Source organism: Haematobia irritans, chromosome 2 (genome assembly GCF_050003625.1).
Source record: "Haematobia irritans isolate KBUSLIRL chromosome 2, ASM5000362v1, whole genome shotgun sequence".
Classification (NCBI taxonomy): Eukaryota; Metazoa; Arthropoda; class Insecta; order Diptera; family Muscidae; genus Haematobia; species Haematobia irritans.
In genome coordinates, this window is record NC_134398.1 from 128,931,904 (window position 1) to 128,945,341 (window position 13,438).

The window sequence follows — 13,438 nt, forward strand, 5'->3', positions numbered from 1 at the left end:
AAGTGAAAAAAATTATTTAGGTCTAATAAATTTTCTTGAATTTGTCGAAAAATATTTACTTATTTTTGTGATATCGGCGCGATGCCTGCGCTTGTAATACTGTTTAGTTAAAAATTTCTAAAAATATTCAACATTTTCTAAAATTAATCAAAAGTTTTCTTCCTTGTTGGGTTCACTGTTTTTTCAGTGTAGGATGGGGGTATATTAACTTTGTCACTCCGTTTGTAACACATCGAAAAAAAAAAAAAAAAAAAAATATATATATATATATATATATATATATATATATATATATATATATATATATATATATATATATATATATATATATATATATATATATATATATATATATATATATATATATATATATATATATATATATATATATATATATATATATATATATATTCTGGGTCGTAGTGAAATTCTGAATCGATCTAATGGTATTGCAAATGGGCCATATTGGTCTACTTTTACGTATAGCCCCCATATAAACGGACCCCCAAATTTGGCTTGCGATTGCTCTAAGAGAAGCAAATTTCATCCGATCTGGCTGAAATTTGGTACATGTTGTTAGTATATGGTCTCTAACAAACATGCAAAAATTGGTCCATATCGGTCCACTTTAACGTATAGCCCCCATATAAACGGACCCCCAAATTTGGCTTGCGATCACTCTAAGAGAAGCAAATTTCATACGTTCCGGCTGAAATTTGGTACATGGTGTTAGTATATGGTCTCTAACAAACATGCAAAAATTGGTCCACATCGGTCCATAATTATATATAGCCCCCATATAAACCGATCCCCCAATTTGGCTTGCGGAGCCTCTAAGAGAAGCAAATTTCATCCGATCCGCTTGCGGAGCCTCTAAGAGAACCAAATTTCATCCGATCCGGCTGAAATTTGGTACATGGTATTGGTATATGTTCTCTAATGACCATGCAAAAATTGGTCCACATCGGTCCATAATTATATATAGCCCCCATATAAATCGATTCCCAGATTTGTCCTCCGGAGCCTCTTGGAGGAGCAAAATTCATCCGATCCGGTAGAAATTTGGAACATGGTGTTAGAATGTGGTCTCTAACAAACACGCAAGAATTGGTCCATATCGGTCCATAATTATATATAGCCCCCATATAAACCGTTCCCCAGATTTGATCTCCGGAGCCTCTTGGAGAAGCAAAATTCATCCGATCCGGTTGAAATTTGCAACGTGGTGTTAGTATAAGGCCTCTAATATCCATGCCAAAATTGGTCCATAACGGTCTATAGTAATATATAGCCGATCCCCAATCACACAAAAACTGCCACTCGAGCCAAAACTAATCTACCAAAATTTTATTTTTATAGAAAACATTGTCAAAATGTTATTTCTATAGAAAATTTTGTCAAGATTTTTTTTCTATAAAAAATTTTGTCAAAATTTTATTTTTATAGAAAATTTTGTCAAAATGTTATTTCTATAGAAAATTTTGTAGAAATTTTATTTCTATAGAAAATTTTGTCAAAATTTTATTTCTATAGAAAATTTTGTTAAAATTTTATTTCTATAGAAAATTTTGTTAAAATTATATTTCTATAGAAATTTTTTTCCAAATTTTATTTCTATAGAAAATTTTTTCCAAATTTTACTTCTATAGAAAATGTTGTCAAAATTTTATTTCTATAGAAACTTTAAACTTAATTATATACGTATTTAATCGGCCTTTTTTAGTTTAATATATACTACGTATGGACTACCTTGTAATTTAGAAGACGGTGTTAGGAAGTTTTAAGATACCTTGCCATCGGCAAGTGTTACCGCAACCCAAGTAATTCGATTGTGGATGACAGTCTTCAGTAGAAGTTTCTACGCAATCCATGGTGGAGGGTACATAAGCTTCGGCCTGGCCGAACTTACGGCCGTATATACTTGTTTATTTCTATTATTTGTACTTTATAAGCCATTGTTTTAATTAATTTGATTTGAAAGATTTATACATTGAATTATATTGTTTTGTCTGCTCTTTATATTGATATACATTTTGTATTATTATACCCATAGAAAAATTACTTTCCTCAGGAACGAAATTTTAGACAAATAACCCCGAATTTGTGAAAAGTGGTAAAATGATTTTATCTACTGATTTTTATTTACTTCAAAAGAAATTTTGTTCTTCAGAAAAAAATTTCAATATATATATATTTGTGTTAAATTTAATTTGTAAAGTGTATCACTGCAGGATTTTTGTACGAAATTTGGGACACCTTTTTGACATTCTTAAATTTTTTGGGGGTTTTTGAAAAAAGTCTAGGCCAATTTAGGGGTTTTTTCTTAAGATTTGGGGGGAAGAATCAAAAATCACCTGGCAACACTGACCCACACTAATTGTGCGATTTCCTCTGTTTTAATAATGGACTCAATTTTAGTGGTATTTTGGTCTGTTTCGAACGAAGCACCGTCTTGAGATGATCGACACTTTTGTATTTTTTATACACTCCACCATTGCACATAGGTAGATATTGAGTAATTAGGCGGCCAAAAGTCTAAATCTTAAATACGTAGTAGGCACAAAATATTAACGTCTACGTATAGTAAACACTTCTGCGAATTACCCCCACCCTTTTTTCAACAACCATACGTCAGCGCCTCCGTGCAGTTAGACGCAATTTGATCGTTGACTTGATACGTATTTCTATTTGGGTACCCGAATTATATCAAATTTCGCAATACGCATGTATGTTTATTTTAAGTTGTGTAGTGAAGTGAAAGTGATTCCCATAGCTCAAGTAAGCTTCTATTAAATAAATAATAGATTTAACTTTTATTTTTAACTTTCGTTACATTTCTCGGTAGTTGAACATACCCTCTTTTTCGCATAAAAAAATTTAATTTTTTTAATTTCAAAACCAATTTTGTTATGGATCAGGATTCGGCCGGATCGTATTTTTTTGTTTATTGAATACGTTACACATCTAGCTTTTCTATAAAAAAAAAAAAAAAGAGCCGCAGAAATCCCAGAAATATTCCGCTTAGAAACTGGTCTGTTGGTGGACATGCCTAAAGCCAATTTTGGTAACACCAATGATGGCAATACGAGTAGGAGATTTTTTGAAAACACAGAATCAGCGGCGGACATAACACAGCGGACATAACACAGAATTAGCGGCGGACATTAACCACGAATTAATACATTGATTTAAAATCTTATTAGAGGCGATTTCAAGTGGACACAAAATAAATACAACAAAATTCAAAGAATATGCCTTCAACACCGCGCAAATGTATGTGGAATTACACGACTGGCATTCCATGACTCCAACAATGCATAAATTACTATTACATGGGGCGACCATCATAGATAATGCACTGTTGCCAATCGGCCAATTGTCGGAGGAGGCTGCAGAAGCACGAAATAAACATTTTGGGTCATACAGACAGAATTTTTCAAGAAAATTTTCAAGGGAAGAATGCAACCGTTATATTTATCAAAGATTGCTTCTTACTTCAGATCCACTCGTAAGTAGTGAAAGTTCGTTAAAGAAAACTTCACACAAGATTTTTTCCAGTGAAGTTATAGAACTATTAGAGCCCCACACACAATCAAGTATTGAGCACGAAGAAGTGGAGATAGAAACATATTTCAATAAGAAAATTTAATGCATTTTTATTTATTTAACATATGATTTATGAGAATAAAATGTGTCTTTATTATAAAATATATGTTTTTCTTATTTATTTTTTAAAATAAATAGATTGTTTTTTAAAATACAGTCTATCGAAGCCATTAACGTCCAAAAATATTTTTGGCCGCCTAAATATTTCAAATCGACCACTGTGCATTGGATGGAGGTATATTAACTTTGTCATTCCGTTTGTAACACATCGAATATTTTTCTAAGACCCCATAAACTATATATTCTGAGTCGTGGTGAAATTCTGAGTCGATCTAAATATATCCGTCCGTCTGTTGAAATCACGCTAACTTCCGAACGAAACAAGCTATCGACTTGATAGTTGCTATTGATGTAGGTCAGATGGTATTGCAAATGGGCCATATTGGACCACGTTTACGTATCGCCCCCACACTGAAAAAAAAAGAATGTCTGGTTCCAAAGATTTTGTCTTTACTTTTGATTCCGAGCCAAAGAAGCGGAAAATACAAGTAAGGATACTTTTAAGACACAATTATATTTTAAATTTGGGTTTTGTGTACTTTTCAGTTTTTTTCCTTCATATGCTATCAAAGTCCTTTAAAAACGAGTTAACGACAACTTTATTTTCCAAATTAAGACTGGACTTCCAGTAGAAATTATGTTATGTTTCAAGAAAAAAAACGTCGTTAAAATAAAGTTTTGAAAAACATGTCCTATATTTGAACGATTTTTTGCTTTGTAGTCAAGATGTTAAAAGACAACAAATTTAAAAACAATTTCATTAAATTTAAAGAATTTTTCTGAATTATTAAAGTCAAATTAACCTTAACCCAAACATTTTTTCTTTCATGTTATGATATTTATTATACCCTCCATCATAGGATGGGGGTATATTAATTTTGTCATTCCGTTTGTAACACATCGAAATATTGCTGTAAGGCCCCATAAAGTATATATATTCTGGGTCGTGGTGAAATTCTGAGTCGATCTAAGCATGTCCGTCCGTCCGTCCGTCTGTTGAAATCACGCTAACTTCCGAACGAAACAAGCTATCGACTTGAAACTTGGCACAAGTAGTTGTTATTGATGTAGGTCGGATGGTATTGAAAATGGGCCATATCGGTCCACTTTTACGTATAGCCCCCATATAAAGGGACCCTCAGATTTGGCTTGTGGAGCCTCTAACAGAGGCATATTTCATCCGATCCGGCTGAAATTTGGTATATGGTGTTTGTATATGGTCTCTAACAACCATGCAAAAATTGGTTCACATCGGTCCATAATTATATATAGCCCCCATATAAACCGATCCCCAGATTTGGCTTGCGGAGCCTAAAAGAGGAGCAAAAATTTCATCCGATCCGCCTGAAATTTGATACATGGTGTTGGTATATGGTCTCTAACAACCATGCAAAAATTGGTCCACATCGGTCCATAATTATATATAGCCCCCATATAAACCGATCCCCAGATTTGGCTTGCGGAGCCTCAAAGAGAAGAAAATTTCATCCGATCCGGCTGAAATTTGGTACATGATGTTGGTGTATGGTCTCTAACAATCATACAAAAATTGGTCCACATCGGTCCATAATTATATATAGCCCACATATAAACCGATCCCCAGATTTGGCTTGCGGAGCCTCAAAGAGAAGCAAATTTCATCCGATCCGGCTGAAATTTGGTACATGGTATTGGTATATGGTCTCTAACAACCATGCAAAAATTGGTCCACATCGGTTCATAATTATATATAGCCCCCATATAAACCTATCCCCAGATTTGGCTTGCGAAGTCTCCAAGAGAAGCAAATTTCATCCAATCTGGTTGTAATTTGGAACATGGTGTTAGTATATGGTCTTGAACAACCGTGCCACAATTGGTCCATATCGGTCTATAATTATATATAGCCCCCATATAAAACGTTCTCCAGATTTGACCTCCGGAGCCTCTTGGAGGAGCAAAATTCATCCGATCCGGTTAAAATTAGGAACGTGGTGTTAGTATATGGTCGCTAACAACCATACCAAAAATGGTCCAATCACACAAAAATTGGTCCATATCGGTTCATAATCATGGTTGCCACTAGAGCCAAAAATAATCTATCAAAATTTTATTTCTATAGAAAATTTTGTCAAAATTTTATTTCTAAAGAAAATTTTGTCAAAATTTTATTTCTATAGAAAATTTTGTTAAAATTTTATTCGGTTCATAATAAAATTTTCATCATTGTCAAAATTTTATTTCTATAGAAAATTTTGTCAAAATTTTATTTCTATAGAAAATTTTGTTCAAATTTTATTCGGTTCATAATCATGGTTGCCACTCGAGCCAAAAATAATCTACCAAGATTTTATTTCTATAGAAAATTTTGTCAAATGTTTATTTCTATAGAAAATTTTGTTAAAATTTTATTGCTGTAGAAATTTTTGTCAAAATTTTCTTTCTATAGAAAATTTTGTCAAAATTTTTATTTCTATAGAAAATTTAGTGAAATTTTATTTCTATAGAAAATTTTGTTAAAATTTTATTTCTCTAGAAAATTTTGTCAAATTTTATGTCTACTTTGTCAAACTGAATTATATACATATTGGATCGATCTTTTTTGATTTAATATATACCACGTATGGACTTACATACAATTTAGAAGATGGTGTTAGGAGGTTTTAAGATACCTTGCCATCGGCAAGCGTTACCGCAACTTAAGTAATTCGATTATGGATGGCAGTGGTACATAAGCTTCGGCCTGGCCGAACTTACGGCCGTATATACTTGTTTTTAAATCAAATCACTTAATTATAAGGACCAGAGAATGAAGCCGACCCATTTTGTTGACGGCTAAGCCGATATGAATTTGTCTTATCGACGGCGGACAATTATCCATAATAAAATCAATCAATGAGATTAATTGTACAACTTATCTTACAATCACATTTACACATAATTCAAATGTTCTGAGCCAAATTTTTGCACAATTATTATAGCAACTTGATACTGACGGATTTTGGGTGGAAAGTTAAACATTTTGACAAAAAATGCAAATCAAATCAATATTTTTGATTAATTGGCGGCTAACTTTGAGTCGAGATGAGTCGACAAATTCGGCGACGGCTTCGAGTGGTAAAAACTAGTCGGCGGCGGCTAAAATCGGCGGCGCGACTCGGCGGCTTCATTCTCTGATAAGGACAATACGACTTCATTGAGAAGTTTACCGACTTTTGGACAAAGAAAACAATTTTATACTAAAGAAATGCGTCTTTTATGCTAAGCAAAATTTGCATTCGTATTTTAAGGACATGAAATCTTTGGTCTCACGACAATATTTTTTTCAGTGCATATAAACCGACCCCCAGATTTGGCTTGCGGAGCCTCTAAGAGAAGCAAATTTCATCCGATCCGGTTAAAATTTGGCACGTGGTGTTACTATATGGTCTCTAACAACTATGCAAAAATTGGTTTATATCGGTCCATAATCACATATAGCTCCCATATAAACCGGTCCCCAGATTTGACCTCCGGAGACTTTTGGAGAAGCAAAATTCATCTGATCTGATTGAACTTTGGTACGTGGTGTTTGTATATGGTCTTTAACAACCATGCTAAAATTGGTCCATAATCATATATAGCTCCCAAATAAACTGATCCCCAGATTTGGTTTTGAAGCCTCTTGGAGGAGCAAATTTTATTCGATTCACTTGAAATTTGGTACATTGTGCTAGTATATGGCCGCTAACAACCATGCCTAACTAGGTCCATATCGGTCTATAGTTATATATAGCCCTCAGATAAAACGATTTCCACGAAGCAACTCCTTGGTTTACTTTATTGTGCACCGGTATCCTCTTGTGCTCTTTGGAACTTCAATGGCTTTAGTCTAAGCTTATTTATCATTTAATGTTGCATCCATTCTCTCGATATGGATTTCGATCAAATCTGGCCTTCACTTTTTCCTCCACTTTTTGGGCGCGATGTTAAGAGAAGCAAGAGACTGATTGACATTTAAATGCTGGAGGGCTCTAACGATTGCCACCCGGGGGGTTTCCAGTCAAATATAAAGCAGTCACAATATCACGCTTGAATTCAGTGACGTATATATTTATTTAGAATAGAACCTACATCAATAGCAACTATCACGCTATTAGACGAGCAGTGTAGAAATGATGGCAACCTAAAGTTGGTTACAGTACATATCAGCCACCCTGTATAAGCCACAATTTTCATGCGTTATGCCTTTTCCTATGCATCCGCCCATTAGTTAAAGTTACGCTTATATAAAATATGACATATTTAGACTCTAAACGGCGGATGGACGGATATGGAAATTTCGATTCAGAATTTCGCCACGCGTTACAAAGGACATGGCAACGTTTGACGGGTTTACCAATACACGACGTCCATGCACTGAAAAGAATATTGTCGTGAGGTCAAAGATTTCATGTCTTTAAAATACGAATACAAATTTTGCTTAACATAGAAGACGCATTTCTCTAAAATAAAGTTATTTTCCTTGTCCAAAAGTCGATAAACTTTTCAATGAAGTCGTATTGTCCTTATAAATAAGTGATTTGACTTAAAAAGGGGTATCTTAACATGAAAGAAAAAATTGTTGGGCTAAGGTCGAGTTGACTTTAATAATTCAGAAAAATTCTTTAAAATTAATGAAATTGTCTTTAAATTTGTTGTCTTTTTGCATCTTGACTACAAAGCAAAAAATCGTTCAAATATAGGACATATTTTTCAAAACTTTATTTTAAAGAAGTTTTTTGCTTCAAACATAGCAAATTTCTGCTGGAAGTCGAGTCTTAATTTCGAAAATAAAGTTGCCGTTAACTCGTTTTTAAAGGACTTTGATAGCATATGAAGAAAAAAAGCTGAGAAAGCGAAAAATTAAAATTTGCTTCCTAGAAGCAAGTACACAAAACCCAAATTTAAAAGAGAATTGTGTCTTAATAGTATCCTTACTTGTATTCTCCGCTTCTTTGGCTCGGAATCAATACCAAATTTTTTAAAGTAAAGACAAAATCTTTGGAACCGAGTATGCTTTTTTTCAGTGTGGTATACGACAATTTTCTTGATTCCAGTGCTGTTGGACATTATTAACTTTTTGTTAAAATTTCGACCAAAGTTGGTCTATCACAAATGATTGAACTAACATATCAACGTCTTACAAAATTTCCCCCCAAACAATATTTTGTTACAATATTGGGTGTGTCAATCAACCTATATTTACACAAAACTGACAAACACGTCACCAAACTTGTGGACAAGCCAGAATGTCTACAGCACCAGCTGCAGTTGAAAAGCAAAAAATCAATTGGAAAACAGTTCACTCTTCACAGTTGTTTTAGCCAAAGCATTTAAGTGAGAAATTGCCAGGGGCATTTCATGTGTTGACCGGTCTCCGTTCTCACTGTATGCTGGCCATACAACACTGCACCACTTCGACCTCCTTTTTAACTACCCCAGGCAAAATTAATGGGGGGCGGTGTTTGGTGAAAATGGGTCAGTTTTTAAAAGGCTATTAAAAAAAGGACAACATATTTTGCTTTTCGTTTCTTTTGCACAAAAGTAACAAACATAGTAATTTCCCTTAGCTTTTTGTCGCTCTTTTTTTTTTTTTGGTCTACTGACCTTAGTCATATTATAAAGGCCATGAGTTGAAACGAACGATTGAGGTACATACTAGGAGACTCTCAAAATGCTGGGCCAGTTAGTACGTTTGATGTGTGTCGTTTGTGAGTTGAGTGTCTATATAGGTTGGATTAATAAAAAAAGAAACTGCAAAAAGAAAATCCAATTTCAAAAAAATTCTTTCACTTTTATTTTACGAGCTGGCTGTAGATATAAAAGCGAACAAAAATGGTGAAAACATCGAATTTACTTTAAAATGCATCCAAGCATGACGAAAATCACATGTGTGTGTGTGCTAAACACAAACACACACAAACTCAACAGACCCCTTCAATGACAAAGTTGTCCATTTGGTAGAAGATGACAATTAAGTGACAACAATTTTAAAAAATCTACTTTATTGATGCGTATTCTGGAATATATGATGTTCGATTTAAATTTAAACAAGTATTTATGGCCAAATGATCGAGGGCAAGAAATTTAGGGAAGTGCAGTCACATCACGTTGTTCATATCTCATTTTCCGCCGCTACCATTCAACAACGAGGATTTATGAACTCTATGTGCCTGGTCATGGTTACCACGGCCCTACCAATAGTCGTTCTATTCTCCCCGGTTACCCTTACGACCATTGCACTGTTCAACATCCCTATATGGGTCTCCAGCATCCGTTCAACAAATCTAAAGAAATTTAGGGCAGTGCAGTCACATCACGTCGTTCATATCTCATTTACGCCGCACCCATCCAACAACGAGGATTTATGAACTCTATGTGCCTGGTCATGGTTACCACGGCCCTTCCAATAGTCGTTCTATTCTCCCCGGTTACCCTTACGACCATTGCACTGTTCAACATCCCTATATGGGTCTCCAGCATCCGTTCAACAAATCTAAAGAAATTTAGGGAAGTGCAGTCACATCACGTCGTTCATATCTCATTTACGCGGCACCCATCCAACAACGAGGATTTATGAACTCTATGTTCCTGGTCATGGTTACCACGGCCCTTCCAATAGTCGTTCTATTCTCCCCGGTTACCCTTACGACCATTGCACTGTTCAACATCCCTATATGGGTCTCCAGCATGCGTTCAACAAATCTCAAGAAATTTAGGGCAGTGCAGTCACATCACGTCGTTCATATCTCATTTTCCGCCGCACCCATTCAACAACGAGGATTTATGAACTCTATGTGCCTGGTCATGGTTACCACGGTCCTTCCAATAGTCGTTCTATTCTCCCCGGTTACCCTTACGACCATTGCACTGTTCGAAAATCCCTATATGGGTCTCCAGCATGCGTTCAACAAATCTCATTTGGTCTCTATGGGCATTACATTCCTTTAGTAAATTTTCCTTTGTGTTCTGGATCGTATCGGCACTTCATTTCCCATGATATTACCTTTTTCCCAGTATTCCGAGTAACCGTTAATTATCCATTTGCATTCCCACACTGTCTCTCTCGTTTTGTGATACTCTCGTCACAAATTTGACTGCAGGATTGCACTGTGCTTTGCCAACCGTAAAAGGATCAGTCTGGTACTGCTTCGAGGACCAACTCATCCAGAACACAGATCATGGTTTGCTGCAACATCAGCGACGACTCGCATATTTTCCAGTATTATATTTTGACGGTTCGTCAAGTTTGTGTTTACGTCTATTCTTTAAGTAGCTTCAATCCCATCGCCAGCACGGCAATCTTGCTTTTCATCCGTGTCTCTATAAGCTTATAGTCCACTATCTTTACCAAATTTCTAGTTAGCATGGTCCTATGCAAATGTATTATATCCGTCTCAACCTTTGTAAAATTCTTACGTTTCACTTCCTCACCACCGATGTCCACCACACTATTCAATATCCTTCTCCTTATTTACCTGACATTTATTGTCTCTTTTTGTGGTACTTTCAAGGAGGGTTTCTATCCTAGCTTACTTATAAGTATTTAACACCAATTAGACATTATTATGATCTTTGTTAGAAAAGTCGAATTGATACATTCGCTTATCTAATTATTCGTGGAGAGCAGGTTTTGTTCTGCTGTCCCCTCGTTTTGCCTTCCTGCAGAACCTGTTAGGATCCGTCGCGAATTTCAGGATATCGTCCACTAGCTGGAGAAGGAGGAAGATCCCGGTAAATGCGTTACACGAGATTACTTTTAACAATACGATAAAGGATCGACAACGCCAGTAATCAGTTGTTCCCGATGGACACAAATAAATCACGAGCTTGAGACTCAAATTACTAGGCATGATGGCTTTAATCCTAGTCTCGACCGAACACCAAAAAATTTTTCAGCAGTAGATTATCCCGACTCAGTAATAGTAGTGAAATTTCTGAGTGTTATACAGCTGCTCTAAGTTGTTTCACAACAATTTGAAACGCCGTTCAGACTGGACTCGAAAAGGAGATCCCTTGCCCACGAAAAACCCTGAATGGGGAGATTCGTAACATTGGAAATGAGGTCCGAAGTCTTTACAATAGAGCATGTCGTAAAAAGGACGAAGTATACTGGGATGCTTACAACAGCAGGCTCAAAAATTACAAGGATAGCGAAACGCAATTCCTGCAAGTTATTCTGCGGCCAGGTAGACAGCGTTACCGAGACTTCGAGAATGAAGAAATTTACTTTAAAACCCATGCCCAGATCGAAACAATGGTATGGGAAGTAGAATGGGGTCAATAAAGCATAGGATAAGACTTGTGATAGACAATCATTTTCAACGATGTGTATCAGACCGGGAGGAGACCCTGTTACAAATAGAGGACGAGGATAGCCAGGACAGTATCATAACAAATGAAATTGTGGAAGGACCTATAAAAAACTTCTTAGAATTGAAGTCGCCTTGACCATATAACACCCCTCTTACCTGAAAGTTATACGGCATTCCTTAGATTCTCATACACTCCAAAATCCTGGCAGAAGGCAAGGGTAGTCTGCATACCCAAACCCGCGAAAGCGAGTAATGCAAATCCTAGGCCATACATACCATAATCCTAACGTCATTCCTGCTGCAGACAATGAAACGCATTACCATGGTAATGTGGAATTTCGGGCAAAATGCTAAAGTATGGGCAGCACGCATATGTAACGGGTCGCTCGGTGGAGACGGCCTTACATAAGGTGGTACGTACATACTATAGAGAGTCCTTTCTCTGTTAAGACGTTCACGATAGCTGCATGTATTGACATTAAGGGAGCTTTCATCAACATTAGCACCGATACACTATCAAATACTGAGGTCAATTTCGGGTGACCTGATCTTTAAAAAAAAGGGATAGCCCATATGCTAAGGATTAGAAGGATAAACTGTGGATCGCAAGATGTGACCATTATGGCCAATGTAGAGCGGGAAAATCCTTAGGGAGGTATACTAACAGCCCTCATGGCTGCACAGTGGTCGGTGCTATATAGAGTTAGCGGCCAAAAATACTTCCCGTAGAGGTATCATCGTGAAACTTCGGTCAAGGCTTTATAATTATGTCAGGACTATTTAATGATAAAATGGGATTGATTGATGACGGTTTAGTATAGCCCCCCATATAGACCGATCTCCCGATTATACTTCTTGGGCTTCTAGAAACTGTATTTTCTATCCGATTTGGCTGAAAATTGAAATCTAAAGGGAATTTAGGACCAAAAGTAGGTGTGCTGAAAATGGTGTGTATCGGTCCATGTTTTGGTACAGCCCCCATTTGGACCGATCTCCCAATTTTACTTCTTGGGCTTCTAGGAACCATAGTTTATATCCGATTTCCCTGAAATTGGAAATCTAGAGGTATTTTAGGACCACAAATAGGAGTGCCGAAAATGGTATCTATCGGTCCATATTTTGGTATAGCCCTCATATAGACCGATATCCCGATGGGCTTCTAGAACCCGTATTTACTATCCGATTTGTCTTAAACTTCAAATACAGAGGTATTTTAGGACCAGAAATAGGTGTGAAGAAAATGATGGTTATAGATTCATGTATTGGTATAGCCCCCATATATACCGATCTTCCGATTTTATTGTTTGGGCTTCTAGAAAACGTACTTTCTATCCGATTTGCCTAAAATTTAAAATCTAGAATTATTTTAAGATCACAAATAGATGTAACGGAAATGAGGTGAATCAGCCCATGTTTTGGTATAGCCCACGTATAGACCGATCTCCCGATTTTACTCC